Source organism: Notolepis coatsorum (assembly GCF_963971535.1).
Source record: "Notolepis coatsorum genome assembly, chromosome: 1".
Classification (NCBI taxonomy): Eukaryota; Metazoa; Chordata; class Actinopteri; order Aulopiformes; family Paralepididae; genus Notolepis; species Notolepis coatsorum.
Window position 1 is genome coordinate 244,354,644 of NC_140165.1, and position 16,439 is coordinate 244,371,082.

Sequence of the window (16,439 nt, forward strand, 5' to 3'; positions counted from 1 at the left end):
TCTCTGGGCTCTTTGAGCTCCGTCTGCAGACAGGACTCTGGGGCCTCTCTGGGCTCTTTGAGCTCCGTCTGCAGACAGGACTCTGGGGCCTCTCAGGGCTCTTTGAGCTCAGTCTGCAGACAGGACTCTGGGGCCTCTCAGGGCTCTTTGAGCTCAGTCTGCAGACAGGACTCTGGGGGCTCTTTGAGCTCAGTCTGCAGACAGGACTCTGGGGCCTCTCTGGGCTCTTTGAGCTCCGTCTGCAGACAGGACTCTGGGGCCTCTCAGGGCTCTTTGAGCTCAGTCTGCAGACAGGACTCTGGGGGCTCTTTGAGCTCAGTCTGCAGACAGGACTCTGGGGCCTCTCGGGGCTCTTTGAGCTCTGTCTGCAGACAGGACTCTGGGGCCTCTCGGGGCTCTTTGAGCTCAGTCTGCAGACAGGACTCTGGGGCCTCTCGGGGCTCTTTGAGCTCCGTCTGCAGACAGCAGGACTCTGGGGCCTCTCGGGGCTCTTTGGTGACGACCAGCCTTAACACCCACCTGCAGTTATCTGTCAGCAGACCCATATATTTCAAGTGCTAAGCTATTGTACACTAAAGGGCACTGCAGTGGGGACCAAGAGAGGGAGAGAGAGAGAGAGAGTGTGTGCGTATGTGTCTGTGTTTGTGTGTGTGCGTGCATGTGTGTGTGTCTGCAATGTGCATGCAGGTGTATGTGTCTGTGTTTGTGTGCGTGCATGTGTTTGTGTGTGTGTGCATGTGCCTGTGTGTGTGTGTGCAGCCCGGTCCCTCGTACATGCGGCTCTTCTCTCTCCGCTCCGTTTTGTTACAGACTAGCCATTCAAAAGAATGATCTCTGAAACCTTTCTGGAAAATGTCTGCCTTTTCAAAAGTGTCCCACAGAGTGCTCCTCCTCCTCCAGACATTACACCTTCTGTCTTTAACTGTGAAGTCAACATTGTTTATTATTTCTTTTCTTTTTATATAAATGAGTAAAAAAAAGCCTTGTTCTGGCTTCAGTGCTGCGGGGCGTCTCTGCTGGGCTTCTTGTTGTTCACCCCCCCCCCCCCCCAGCTGAAGTCCAAGCCTTAGCCCTTAAAGGACACTCAGCTACACATTGGTGCTCTGGCTTTAACAACAAGTGCTCCCCCTCCTGCCGCCTGCTTTGCTTCTAAAAACCTAAAAGGCTCTTGGAAATGCAACCCATCTGACGTTACACAACCGCCGGCTAAGCTGATTGGCAAGTGGCACGTAGCGCTTAAAAGCTGCAGGGTTAGATCCTGCCGGTGATAAGACACGCCGACACACCTGTCGCCGGTCCTGGAGGTGAGCGGTCCGTTAAAGCAGGGGTTCTCAAATGTTTTTATACCACAACCCCATTTTATTTAGGATTTTTCTTTTTTTTTATGGCCCCATATCGTATAATTTTAACTTGGAATTAAGGAATATCAAAATAAAAGCTGTTGTTGAACTTGATCATGCATATTTATTAGAAGATTTTATTACAGCACTGTTATCAATACACATTTATAAAATGAGGTATATTTAGCCAAAATATGCTGCCAGAACATAAATAAATGAAATTACTTGCCAAGGCGCGACCCCACTGTCACCTACCGGCGACCCCACTTTGGGTCGCGACCCGTAGTTTGAGAACCCCTGTGTTAGAGGCCCGGCTCCTGAGCGGCCTGGGTCTGAATGAGCGGCTCCTGGGTGGCCTGGGTCTGAATGAGCGGCTCCTGAACGGCCTGGGTCTGAATGAGCGGCTCCTGGACGGCCTGGGTCTGAATGAGCGGCTCCTGAACGGCCTGGGTCTGAATGAGCGGCTCCTGAGTGGCCTGGGTCTGAATGAGCGGCTCCTGGACGGCCTGGGTCTGAATGAGCGGCTCCTGAGCGGCCTGGGTCTGAATGAGCGGCTCCTGAGTGGCCTGGTTCTGAATGAGCGGCTCCTGAGTGGCCTGGGTCTGAATGAGCGGCTCCTGAACGGCCTGGGTCTGAATGAGCGGCTCCTGGACGGCCTGGGTCTGAATGAGCGGCTCCTGGACGGCCTGGGTCATGATTGTTCCCTACAGCGGGGGCTCGGAAAACACTTTTATACCAAGGACTTTCAAAAAGATGCGCATTTGGCCAGTGACCCTCAGGCAGGCTAAGCATTTGACCAGGGAATCAAATGGCATCAATGAAATTAAGCTTAATACAGTTAATAGACTGAAACCTACACAGTATGATCGGAATGCACAGCCTCTTAAAAAAATATGTCCTAATGAATGAAATGACATTTTAAGTTGAACATTTCACCAGGCGCCCCGCCTGGACCCATTTTGAGAGCCACTGGCTTCCAGAATGTAAGAGAAGTGACCTTGTTGGTCACAATACTAATGGAGGGGGGGGGGGGGGGAGACGATGGCCTTGGTGACCAGACTAAAGGTGGACAAAGTTGAAGATGCTCAATAAAGCTGTGATCTCAAATATGGTTGATGTGAATTCCTCTTTCATTCATTGTGAAAGTGAGCAGTCCTTGCCGAGCCTGACGGGATGCGATGAGGGTCTCTGTGCGACGCTGGTTATTGTTTTATTAACTGATTATTGTGGCTTTCCCCATTCCCGCCACTTTTTTTAACACAATTGCAATCGCTTCTGCCCTCGAGGAAGACCTGTCCAATGCCACAATGTACAACAGGTGACGTATGTCTCGCCTCTCGGAAGACAGAAGTTGTTTGTTGGTCCGTGTCGGTCTTGCATCATGCACTCTCTGTAGAATTGAATGGCTGCCTTCTTCCCTGTTGACCTGGGCAGAATGTTTTCTCTAAATCACTCCGTGAGCTTTCAGATGTGCCACGAACACTTAACCATGGATCAAAACAAACCTTTTATAGAACTTTATTCATAAATAACAAGAAGGGGCGGGGCATTCTAAATTCATATTAAAAGCCTTTATATATCATAACATTAAGACAAAGCAGACAATCATCACTGTAGGCTAGAGGCAACAGTAAAGCCTGGTTACACCAGCCATGCATTCAGTAAATGACTAAATGGGTTTAGAAGATTAAAACATTACAAGGTTAGGTGCTGTAGCTTTGTGACAATATTATTATGATCATTCTTAAAGGTACTATAGATAACATTCAGCACTAAAACACCAGCACGTCATTTATCCAATGGGTGCATTTCACATGGGGGAAAGAAGTTGGGAGGCAATGCAACATGTAAACGACATTAAATTTGTTTAATTATAAATTAATAAATCTTTTGGGGGGTGAAGCAATACTTTTATTCTGCACTTTTCTAAAAGCTCTGGATGTATTTTTAAATGATTACTCAACAAACTTGTTTTTTAATAAAAAATAACTCACTTTTAAAGCACTTCACACCAATAACCTATTATAATTTCCCCTGTTGGCAATTCACATTTGTGCCAAAAAAGAAAAGGTCAAGCTCTTATTTTCATTGCATGTTACATTTTGCAGCCAGTTTACAAAGCATTGTTACAAATATGTTGGTTGATTTTCTAAATAGTGGTCAGAGTGTGGTCTCTGCACAAAGTCATCCCTGGCTACAGCAGTCTGCACTATGGCAATGGTCAAAGCAGCATTCTGTACATTTTCATTCATTCCTTTCCATTGGTTACTAACTCAATGAAAAAAGATTTATGTGGTAGTAAATAAAACAAAGATAACATGTTGTAGGCCTATGCGAAACTGTTTGGTGTAGTTGACCTCTGAGTAATAGACTGATATTTACACACTAGACTGATATTTTATCCAATTGATCTTAGTTGACACTCAAAGTAATCCCTCTGAAGAGTTGTGGTTTTATACTTCACACTGGCCAAAGAAGACAAACCAGGCCCTTTTCAGAGAGAGCATAGTCAAGATAGTTCAAAGGTCAGAACCGCAGCTGATATGTACCGGTGCTGGTTATCCCCTCTTACTTACTGCTGGTGTAACTGTAGTTCCTCCTCACAATAGCAGGCCTGCCCAACATGCGACATGTATCTGAATGCTCGTTGCCATCGCTCTGTGGTAGTGTTACAGTAATGGGTTACTCAATACCGTCCTGGGCCCACGCTTCCCACTTTCCATGTACCTCACAAAGGCTACTAGGAATACCTTTCAAAAGAAGCTCTCTTCTCCGCAAACGTTTCCCAGACTATCCCTTAACAGTTCCCCAAGGGGCAGCTTCAGGTGTACATCATAAGGAGCTGTCCGTCTCTGTGGTGCTGAAAAGTCGATCGGTGCCACTTATAGGCCTGTAAGTGATGTCATAATCATTGTTATTTTACGTCAATCTAATATTGCCACTAAATGCCCTAATAAGGCCTGCTAAAAATAATCTGCTAATCTCAAGACTAGACCTTGTGATAGTTTCAATAAATAAATAGACTACAAAAGATAAAACAAAGTATCAATCGGGACATTTAAACCCTGTAGTCTGGAAATTCTTGGAAGCCAAGGATGAAGGAAAATCAATAGGCTAAAGGTGTATTGAGATAAAATATTCCTTTATTGATCCCTTTGGGTAAATCCGGATGTCATAGCAGCATGGGGGAGGGGAGGTACAGGTAATAGTAGAAGACATAAATATAGGCAATGAAATTAGATCTGAATGTAAACATTTTGAAAAATAAACGGTGTAAACAATATTGTAATTGTCGCACAAGATATAGGCTACATTGTAGCGGGAGATCCCCTGATTGCCACTGACTTCTCTGCAGCAGAGATGATCGTGGCCCACATGAAAGACTAAGTCGTGTGGAAATGGATCATGGCTCATTCTATACCGGGTCTGCAGCAGCATGTTAACCCGGACCCATGTTAACCCCGGTCAGTAGCGGCATGCTAACCCCAGTCAGTAGCGGCATCGCCGGCATGTTAACCCGGGTCTGCAGCGGCATGTTAACCTGGGTCTGCAGCGGCATGTTAACCTGGGTCTGCAGTGGCATGTTAACCTGGGTCAGTAGCGGCATGTTAACCTGGGTCTGCAGTGGCATGTTAACCTGGGTCTGCAGTGGCATGTTAACCTGGGTCTGCAGTGGCATGTTAACCTGGGTCTGCAGTGGCATGTTAACCTGGGTCTGCAGCGGCATGTTAACCTGGATCTGCAGCAGCATGTTAACCTGGGTCAGTAGCGGCATGTTAACCTGGGTCTGCAGCAGGATGTTAACCAGGGTCAGTCGACTTCGGTAGGTTTGAGATCAGGCGGGCCGCTGCGTTCTGAATGAGTTGAAGAGGCTTGGTGGCAGTGGCCGGGAGGCCAGCGAGCAGTCGAGGCGGGAGATGACTGTTGATTGGACGAGGAGTTGGGTGGCTTCTTTTGTCAGGAAGGGGCGGATCCTTCTGACGTTGCTCAGGAGGAATCTGCAGGTTCTGGTTGTCGCTGCGATGTGAGCAGAGAAGTTCAACTGGTCGTCGAGGACAACACCAAAGTTCTTGGCGGTCGGGGACGCGGTCACAGCTGCATTCTCGACTGTGATGGAAAGGTCGGTCAGGGGGGAGGATTTGGCCGGCAGGTGGAGCAATTCTGTTTTGCTTAGGTTCAGTACGTTCGTTGATGAAGAACCTCATGGTACCAAAGCACCTCAAAGGCGCTAAAAACAAAATTACAAACATCTCAAAACAAACTGGTCAGACTACTGCTTGACCTTACTCCTAGAACCCACCTCACCCCTGCCCACTTTGACAACCTAGGATGGCTTAGAGTAGACGACAGAGTACAGCAACTTGCAATGGGCCTGGTCTACAAGATACACTACACGACCAAGGTACCCATGTACATGACTAAATACTTCCCAAAGGTCAGTGAATACCACGATCACAACACCAGAGGGAGCTCCACAAATCATGTTAAACCCAGATTCGGCTCAAACAAGGGACTAAACACGTTTCGCAATTATGCCACATCAATGTGGAACGCCCTACCCAAAGCTGTAAAGGAATGTGAATCACTACCCACTTTCAAAAACACTCTCAAAAAACACCTAAGGGAGACTGCAACTCGAAACTGGCCCCTGTAAATGTCCGAACACAACCCCCGCCAACACCCCCCCCCCCCCCCAACCACCTCCAATGTACAGTCCCACCCCCACCTACCCAATCCAATGTACAGTTTCTACGCCTAATGTATATACTCTTTTCTTTCTGGACTCTTTTTGTATCACAAATACAGTACTGTAATTGCAAATCTGGTATGTCATAAATGTATAGATGTAGCAGTACTGTCTATCTGTATGTCATGTATGTCATATATGTTACGATGAATTGGAAATGGGGGACCCTGGTGGAAACAAGACGAAAGTCTTTCTCTGGTCTGCATCCCCTTAACAATTGTATGTATTGAGCTGTACTGCACTGTACCCATTCTGCAATCTGTTAATAAAGTTTTCATTCATTCATTCATTCAAGACAAATACTGTCCACAGCCGCTCCAGTGTAAAACAAAGATATCCAAATGGTTTATTTCTCTTCCACAGCGAAGTCTAAAGCTATTTTCCTAAATATTCACGTTACTACTACAAGGTAAGAAAACTGTATTTTTCCAGTCTCCAAAATCACCGCCGACTCGACACATGAAAATTCCTCCACACTGGAAAGCCGTAAATCAACTTGCCAGCTCTTTCCACAGCAAAACGGTAGGCTTGGCACCTTGGTTGAGAGATGCAGGCTTCAGTCTTTGTTGTTGAGTCTATCCGTTCAGTCCTGTTTCAAGCTACACACTCTGTTCTTCTTCTTCTTCTTATTTGAGTTTCCGGCAGTGTAGACGCATCGTGGCGTATTACTGCCCTCCGCAATTCTTTTTATGGGCTCTTCTTCTTCTCCTTCTTCTCCTTCTTCACCGTCTTTTTCTCCTTCTACTGGACCCCGTCATCAACTACATTGTCCATTGGAGTGCAGCTAATGCTTGTGGACTATATATAGACACAAATGTTCTAGAATGTTCGGTTATGACATCATACAGTGACATCGGATGTTCTAGAATGTTCGGTTATGACATCATACTGTGACATCACAAATGTTCTAGAACGTTCTGTCATGACATCATACTGTGACATCACAAATGTTCTATTATGCCAATTAAGACGGTTCAATGACTATCTAAAGCCAATCAATATTCCTAATGCCGTTTCAATGTAAGGTTATAAAAATAAACATATAAACATTCATACAATACAATAACCTAAATATATAGCTTTGGCTCCTACAAGCGGCATATTAACCGGGGTCAGTAGCGGCAGTTAAGCTGTAGGAATATTTAGCCTAAAGGTACATGCCTAAGTAAATGGAAGATTGCTCCACTTCTGCAAGGTCAATTTGCATGTTCTTGGTATCTAAGGACCTGGGGGTATGTATTTCCAGTGTCAGAAATATTGTGTCTGTTACTAGGCTGAGTAAATTGTAATGAAGAAAAGGAGAATATAAATTATGATTTATGATTTTTACATCTTTGATCATGTTAAATCTGCGGGGTACGAGAAAATGCTCACTGAGCTCATTCACCACCTTATTGAGATCATGTGTACAAAAAATCTTAGCAAATGAATTAAGGGAAGATGATTAAACAGAAGGATTTGTAGATACAGTAATTAATGATAATCGATTTTAATTATAAATTCATATTTGACCTTGAACTTGACCTTGACCTTATTATGGCCAAATCATACATCTATGGATAGGGAAAATGCTCCTCTTTCCAATGGCAGGGTTGAACGATAATTAGCATTTTCCGATAAATTTGTATTTCCGATAAATCGTATAAAACATCGGTAAAAATGAAAATATACACTTTGACTACTGTTTTTGATAGGGTTATGGTCTTTACTCTTGGCTACAAAAAGAAAATATTTAAAAATATTAACCTCTTAACATCCAAGGGCCCACATGTGGACGATTCTTTGCCGACCTCTAGTGGCTCGGGTGTGCATTTCTTTTAATACATTATATAGATAGAATTAAAGCCCTATTTGTTGCCCGTCGATTGCCCTTTCAGGTGACAAAATCCGTTCAGCGGTTCTCGAGTTACATGCCGATATGTGAGGCGTGCCCCAAAGTACGCAAAAGTACACATTACCACCCCCGACTCCCGGGGCTCTAGCTCCGTCAATCATTTGGCGATCTCTTTGGCGAAAATCTTTGCACAGGGTTGTAGCCAATGAGTGTGGCTTTCCAATGATACCCAATGATAATTGGGGATCTAATACGGTCTCTATTGATCGATTTATGATAAAGAAAAGCAGGGTCCCCCTATAGCTTAACAGGTTCCCGGGTCAGTAGCGGCATGTTAACCTGGGTCAGTAGCGGCATGTTAACCTGGGTCAGTAGTGGCATGTTAACCTGGGTCAGTAGCGGTATGTTAACCTGGGTCTGCAGCGGCATGTTAACCTGGGTCTGCAGTGGCATGTTAACCTGGGTCTGCAGCGGCATGTTAACCTGGGTCTGCAGTGGCATGTTAACCTGGGTCTGCAGTGGCATGTTAACCTGGGTCTGCAGTGGCATGTTAACCTGGGTCTGCAGTGGCATGTTAACCTGGGTCAGTAGCGGCATGTTAACCTGGGTCTGCAGTGGCATGTTAACCCGGGTCAGTAGCGGCATGTTAACCTGGGTCTGCAGTGGCATGTTAACCTGGGTCAGTAGCGGCATGTTAACCTGGGTCTGCAGTGGCATGTTAACCTGGGTCTGCAGTGGCATGTTAACCTGGGTCAGTAGCGGCATGTTAACCTGGGCCTGCAGTGGCATGTTAACCTGGGCCTGCAGTGACATGTTAACATGGGTCAGTAGTGGCATGTTAACCTGGGTCAGTAGCGGTATGTTAACCTGGGTCTGCAGTGGCATGTTAACCCGGGTCTGAAGTGGCATGTTAACCTGGGTCTGCAGTGGCATGTTAACCTGGGTCAGTAGCGGCATGTTAACCTGGGTCAGTAGCGGCATGTTAACCTGGGTCTGCAGTGGCATGTTAACCTGGGTCTGCAGTGGCATGTTAACCTGGGTCTGCAGTGGCATGTTAACCTGGGTCAGTAGCGGCATGTTAACCTGGGTCTGCAGTGGCATGTTAACCTGGGTCTGCAGTGGCATGTTAACCTGGGTCAGTAGCGGCATGTTAACCCGGGTCTGCAGTGGCATGTTAACCTGGGTCAGTAGCGGCATGTTAACCTGGGTCTGCAGCGGCATGTTAACCTGGGTCAGTAGCGGCATGTTAACCTGGGTCTGCAGTGGCATGTTAACCCGGGTCTGAAGTGGCATGTTAACCTGGGTCTGCAGTGGCATGTTAACCCGGGTCAGTAGCGGCATGTTAACCTGGGTCTGCAGTGGCATGTTAACCTGGGTCAGTAGCGGCATGTTAACCTGGGTCTGCAGTGGCATGTTAACCTGGGTCTGCAGTGGCATGTTAACCTGGGTCAGTAGCGGCATGTTAACCTGGGTCTGCAGTGGCATGTTAACCTGGGTCTGCAGTGGCATGTTAACCTGGGTCAGTAGCGGCATGTTAACCCGGGTCTGCAGTGGCATGTTAACCTGGGTCAGTAGCGGCATGTTCACCTGGGTCAGTAGCGGCATGTTAACCTGGGTCTGCAGCGGCATGTTAACCTGGGTCAGTAGCGGCATGTTAACCTGGGTCTGCAGTGGCATGTTAACCTGGGTCTGCAGTGGCATGTTAACCTGGGTCAGTAGTGTACAGATGGTTTGCAGACATAGCGTGGTGGTAATGATGTCAGCGACACTAAGGACATGACTGAGCTGTGTTCCATTTCCACCGTTCCTCTTCCCTTCCCTCGACCCTGCTCAGAGGAATAGGTTACCAGAACACTATAGAGGGCTCACTTAAAGGAGGCCAGGAAGGGGATGGGAATGTGAAAGCAGTGAACAGAACGCACCCCAGTTCGCCTGGTTGCAAACCTTGGCAGGTGTCGGTTACAGAGGGAACGATATAATGTAGCCTTGTTGATTATTTGGGTTGTAGACATATTTATAGTAGCCTAGTAACTGTACAAATAGTATTTCATTTCAAACCTTTATTTAAACTCGAAAGGCAACTGAGGTTTCCCTCATTTACATTCACGTCGAGTATACATACAGTTAAGCAAAAACAAAGGCATATAAAATCACACAGCATATACAATAATAATATAATAATAAACTTTATTTGTATAGCACCTTTCATACAAGAATTGCAGCTCAAAGTGATTCACAGTAGAAAAAACACAGGCACAAAATTAGCACATAAAGTGCAGACATAAAATCAGTTTTTCACATTAGGATCTAACATCCCAATAGGCCACCTAACCTTGTTTATGGCCGTTTTAAAATATACAATATTAATAATAAAGATAGTCAAATAGAATAGACAGAGTAAAATAGTGCAATAGAAATTGTCTGAATGACTGTTTAACAGTTTAAAACCGTCTTTACCTTCCCTGTTTGATATCCACAGTTTAGAACCCGACAGTCTTCCCTCCTGTTTGATCCACTTTGACCCTTCGAACCTTCCTCTCAGGGCACAGTTCCCTCTCTCAGGGCAAACCTCCTTCTCAGGGCACAGTTCCTGGGTCTGGGTCCCCCACACAGTTTTAAAACCTGACTGTCTTTCTTCCTGCTTGATACCCACACAGTTCAATACCTGACAGTTTAGAACCTGTAATAAAAGGTTATAAAATAGTCAAATAGAATGGACAGAGTAAAATAGTGCAATCTACAGTACAATCAGCAGTGGAGTCATGGAGTGTACGGCTAAGGTGAAGAAGTACGTTTTTTTTTTTTTAAATATTTATTTTTTGGCGTTTTATCGCTTTATTTCTACTGGGCAGTCCAGTAGGGAGAGACAGAGGAGGATGGGAGACAGAGTGGGGGGAAGACATTCGGGAAATAACGACGGGTTCGGGAATCGAACCCGGGTCGCCCGTGTCGCGGCTGAGCGCGCTATGTGGTTTGCCACTGGGGCGCCCCAAAGAAGAAGTACGTTTTTAGCTTATCTTTGGAAATATTTAGAGATCTAGCTTCCCTAATGTCCATAGGTAGGGTGTTCCATAGCTTTTGTGCATAGTGTGCGGAGGCTGTGTCCCCGATTCTCTTTAGGCTGTGGTTGGGAACCTTCAGTAGACCATTAGTCATAACAATTAGACAAGTAAGGATAACAATCTATTAAAAACAAGTACAACTTGATTGACAAAGGTTGGAGATCAAGGTTTTCATCAACTCTGCAACAGAGCGGAGAATATCAAGCTTTTTTTTTTGATCCACTTTTTCTCCCATTTTCTATTTTTTTCTCCCATCCCAATTTTCATATCGTCCAATTCAACCCTCCCCTGTCTTCGAACGTTGTTTCTTGCCTCCCACAAGCCGGCTGCAATGTGGACTAAGTCATACATAGCACGAGTCCCCTCCGATACTCGAGGTAACAGCCGTCGCATCTTTTCACCTGCGCGGCTCGATCTTTCAGCGTCGGGGGTCTGGGCTTTGGAGGGGCCCCGCCCCCGTCGCTTCTTGATTCTACTGCGCAGGCGCACCAACCGACCTGTAGGAGTCGCTGTCCACAACGCCCGATCCCCACCCTTCAGTTTCCCTCCCCGTAATACGGCCAATGTGTATTACTGTGGACGACCAGCTAAACTGAAAGCAATGTGGAGAGCGGGGCTCGAACAGGAGGCATCCTGTTCGAGCCTAGTCTCCAGCATTCGTTGCGAGCGCCTTGCCCACTGCGCCACGTAGCCGCCCGAGAATATCAAGCTTTATGGACTGTTGGAGTTCATTCCATGAGTTTAGAGGAATCATAACAAAATGCAGATTTACCCTGTTCTGAGCAAACTCAGGGGACCAGCCAGTCACAAGAACGGGTTCCATAGGTTCCAAAATTCCATTCCAATAATGATGTAGTATAAAGAGGTAGCTTACCAATAATGATGTAGTAGGAGTTAGCTTACCAATACGGGCCTTAAAGATTAACCTCTCCATCAGCGAGGACCAACCAACCTTCTCATAAAGGACACAGTGATGAGTATCGTATCTATCATTAGTGATGAATCTGAGGGCAGATTGATATACAGAGTCTAAGGATTTAAGGGTTGAGGCCGCAGCATGCCTATAAATTACATCACCATAGTTATTAGTCCAGGACTGATAAGAAAACTGCTTCGACAACTCTCTTCCTACTAATCAAAGGAAAGCTGGTTCTGTTTCTGTATAGGAAGGCAATTTCCTGTCGCAGCTTGGAGGCAAGGTTGTCCACATGGAATTTAAATGTAAATTTCTCATCAAGCCACACACCAAGATATTTATATTCATCATCATCATCATCATCATCATCATCATCATCATGATGATGGGATTAGACATACGTGAAAAGACAAGACAAACTATACACAGAAATGTTGTTTGGATAACACATTATCATAAAGTTAATATTAACCTAATGATGTAATTTGTGCACGTAGGCTAGTAAACACAATTGCAGCTACGATTCATGTACCTCAGACCACCCTTCTAAATGTATACCTACGACTACGAGACCCCGCCCATGTCCTAGACAGGGTCTTTGAGCGGCTGCCCTCTGGACAACTGGAGGAAGGCAACCTTCACATACTCCAGTCTGCCCCCCCCCCCTGTCTCTCACACTTAACCATTCTCCGCCACCACTTTGATTCATCCTAAACAGTCCTCTGCCAGCTCTATTTGTCTATGGAGATGTTCAACTTCTTTGCAGGGCTATAACTTTTTAAATTGTATTGCTAAATTGACATTACTATGGCCCATTCAACATCAATTATATATCGTTCAGGATGTAGGAACGTTTTACTTTTTCATTCACACATTCATACTAAAATACCGTCCAGAGTATAATATGTTTTAATCGTTTTCTGCTGTATTTCATAGAACGTGAGTTATAGCCATAAATGCATATATTAGATTATCAAATGCCGTTTGACACCGATCAACGTTATTTAAAAATGTTCAATTGTACAAGGTCCTAAACGTCATGACTCATCATCTGCTGGTGACCGGAGGGTGGGGGGGGGGTCGTTTATAATGCAATGACCGACGTTAAATGATTCATGTAGTATGGGTGATATATAGATCAGAGCAGTTTGTATCGAAAATGGTAAACAAAAACGCTGAAACTCACCCCAGTCTCCTCTTACCGTTGGGTGATAAGCGTGGAGCAAAAAGATCGCTATTATGGGATGTTGATCAATGCGATCCATTTCCAGGTTGTATAATACTATATACGTCCAAATAATGTTGTTTATTGAGTTATGGCAACGGATCGATATCCAGTGTGTCAAGATGGAGTCCCACGAGCGATAGCGAGTGGCCGGAGGAATAGGGGGGATACCAAGCACTTCCGGTGACTTCCGGTTGTGGCAACTCGCAGATCGGCCACCAGGTATTGAAGCGTTGGAGAGTTGAGCGGAGATCTACAGCACCAGTCAATACTCCGTGGGGGTGAAATGTGAATACTATGATGAATACTATGGCGGAGAATGACGTGTTAATCAGTCATTGGCGGGAGATGGGTTAAATGATTATTTATTACCAATGCTGGACATTTTACTCTGCTACATGGTCACTCCCTGAACGTCAGCAAAACAAAGGAGATGATTGTGGACTTTAGGAGGTCGGGGGTCAGGGACTACAGCCCCCTCAGCATCGACGGGGCACCGGTTGAGAGAGTGAACAGTTTTAAGTACCTCGGAGTCCACATTTCCGAGGACTTGACATGGACCACACACATTGACAGTGTTGTGAAGAAGGCACGACAACGCCTCTACTTCCTCAGGCGCCTAAGGAAGTTCCAAGTCAGTCAGAAGATCCTTAGGAACTTCTACTCATGTACAATAGAGAGCATCCTGACTGGCAACATCACCTCCTGGTTTGGGAATAGCACTGCACAAGACCGTAGCAGACTACAAAGAGTGACACGTTCAGCCGAACGCACAATTGGAGGGGGGCTTCCCACCCTCCAGAACATTTACAACAAGCGGTGCAGGGGGAAGGCTAAGAGAATTATTAAGGACTTGAGCCACCCGAACAACTGCCTCTTTGAACTGCTGCGGCAAGCGATACCGGAGTCTTAAGGCGAGCACAGAAAGACTCAGAAGAAGCTTCTATCCCCAGGCCATCAGGCTGCTAAACGAACAATAAACACTATGCAACAACCATCAAATGCACACAGCACACACACCCACACACTCACTTAAACAAACAACACACTGCAGCACCCACTCTCCACACTTTAGATCACACAAACACACTTTATATTTATTGATAAAGGATTTGCACTACAACTCGTACACTGTAAATTGTACCTAAATTGCACCTCATCCCATTTCTGCCTTGCACTATATAGTATTGTATATTAGTACACTGCATAGTATTGTATATTATATGGTAACTCAGTTACGTCTATTCTGCATCGAACATTGTACATATGTCTATACTGAACACTGTGACCTCATTTTTTTTTTTTTACTTCTAATTTACATGCTATACTATGTTATTTTATTTCATACTTATCTTGTCTTGCACAGTCTCTGGAGCGTAACAGTAAGAAGCATTTTGTATAAAAGTATTCTGTACTTCTGTATGACAACTATTAAAGAAACTTGAAACTTGAACTTGAAACGTAGCACTAAGCAGGCTCTGGGAAACAGCTCAACTACTAAAGTAGACCTTATTCTGCACGTAGCACTAAGGAGGCTCTGGGAAACAGCTCAACAACTAAAGTAGACCTTATTCTGCACGTAGCACTAAGGAGGCTCTGGGAAACAGCTCAACAACTAAAGTAGACCTTATTCTGCACGTAGTGTTAAGCAGGCTCTGGGAAACAGCTCAACAACTAAAGTAGACCTTATTCTGCACGTAGTGTTAAGCAGGCTCTGGGAAACAGCTCAACAACTAAAGTAGACCTTATTCTGCACGTAGTGTTAAGCAGGCTCTGGGAAACAGCTCAACTACTAAAGTAGACCTTATTCTGCACGTAGCGCTAAGGAGGCTCTGGGAAACAGCTCAACTACTAAAGTAGACCTTATTCTGCACGTAGCACTAAGGAGGCTCTGGGAAACAGCTCAACAACTAAAGTAGACCTTATTCTGCACGTAGCACTAAGGAGGCTCTGGGAAACAGCTCAACAACTAAAGTAGACCTTATTCTGCACGTAGTGTTAAGCAGGCTCTGGGAAACAGCTCAACAACTAAAGTAGACCTTATTCTGCACGTAGTGTTAAGCAGGCTCTGGGAAACAGCTCAACAACTAAAGTAGACCTTATTCTGCACATAGTGTTAAGCAGGCTCTGGGAAACAGCTCAACTACTAAAGTAGACCTTATTCTGCACGTAGCGCTAAGGAGGCTCTGGGAAACAGCTCAACAACTAAAGTAGACCTTATTCTGCACGTAGCGCTAAGGAGGCTCTGGGAAACGAGGCCCTGAACACTGACCTGAGGTTGCAGGAATAAGCAGCTAGCAGATGCCCTGCTACGTATCTGAAGGATGCTGTAAGAAGTAATCTCTCCGTCTGTGGAAATAATGATCTGAATCTGATCTGAAGCTCATCTGAAGCTGGCTCGAGTTATTCCTCTATTTAGAAAAGGAAGCAAATTGGACCAAGGAAATTATAGGGCTTTCTATTTTGAGTGTTTTATCAAAAGTCATTGAAAGAATTATATATGAGCAAATTGATAGTGAAGTATATATTTTCAGACAACGACAAAAACATTGAGGACAGAACTTCTGGTTAGAAGTTGTCCTTTCATCTAGGGAAAACTGGGTCAATCTTATTTGGGACGAATGTCAGACTAAAGGATCGACCTGGTTTTAGAGAAGGAATTTGTGAATTAGCTTTGATGTGTACTCGATAACCACTTGTCTGGAGAGAGTGTGGCACAGAAAGCTCTTATAACTTTGATTAATAATATAATCAAATTCCTTGCAACAAGGATCTCCAGAATTCTTGAACAAGCAGCTATGGAACTTGCGGGTGCTCTTGTACAGTGTTGTTTTGACAACTTGTTGTTCCTAGTTCAGCAGTGTCCCTAAAGTCACAAAACAAGCTAGTCGGGATTTTATTAAGGTTCCTACGAGTCTGAGATTAACCCTCTCACTACGAGTCTGAGATTAACCCTCTCACTATGAGTCTGAGATTAACCCTCTCACTATGAGTCTGAGATTAACCCTCTCACTATGAGTCTGAGATTAACCCTCTCACTATGAGTCTGAGATTAACCCTCTCACTATGAGTCTGAGATTAACCCTCTCACTATGAGTCTGAGATTAACCCTCTCACTACGAGTCTGAGATTAACCCTCTCACTATGAGTCTGAGATTAACCCTCTCGCTATGAGTCTGAGATTAACCCTGTCACTATGAGTGAGATTAACCCTCTCACTATGAGTCTGAGATTAACCCTCTCACTATGAGTCTGAGATTAACCCTGTCACTATGAGTCTGAGATTAACCCTCTCACTATGAGTCTGAGATTAAC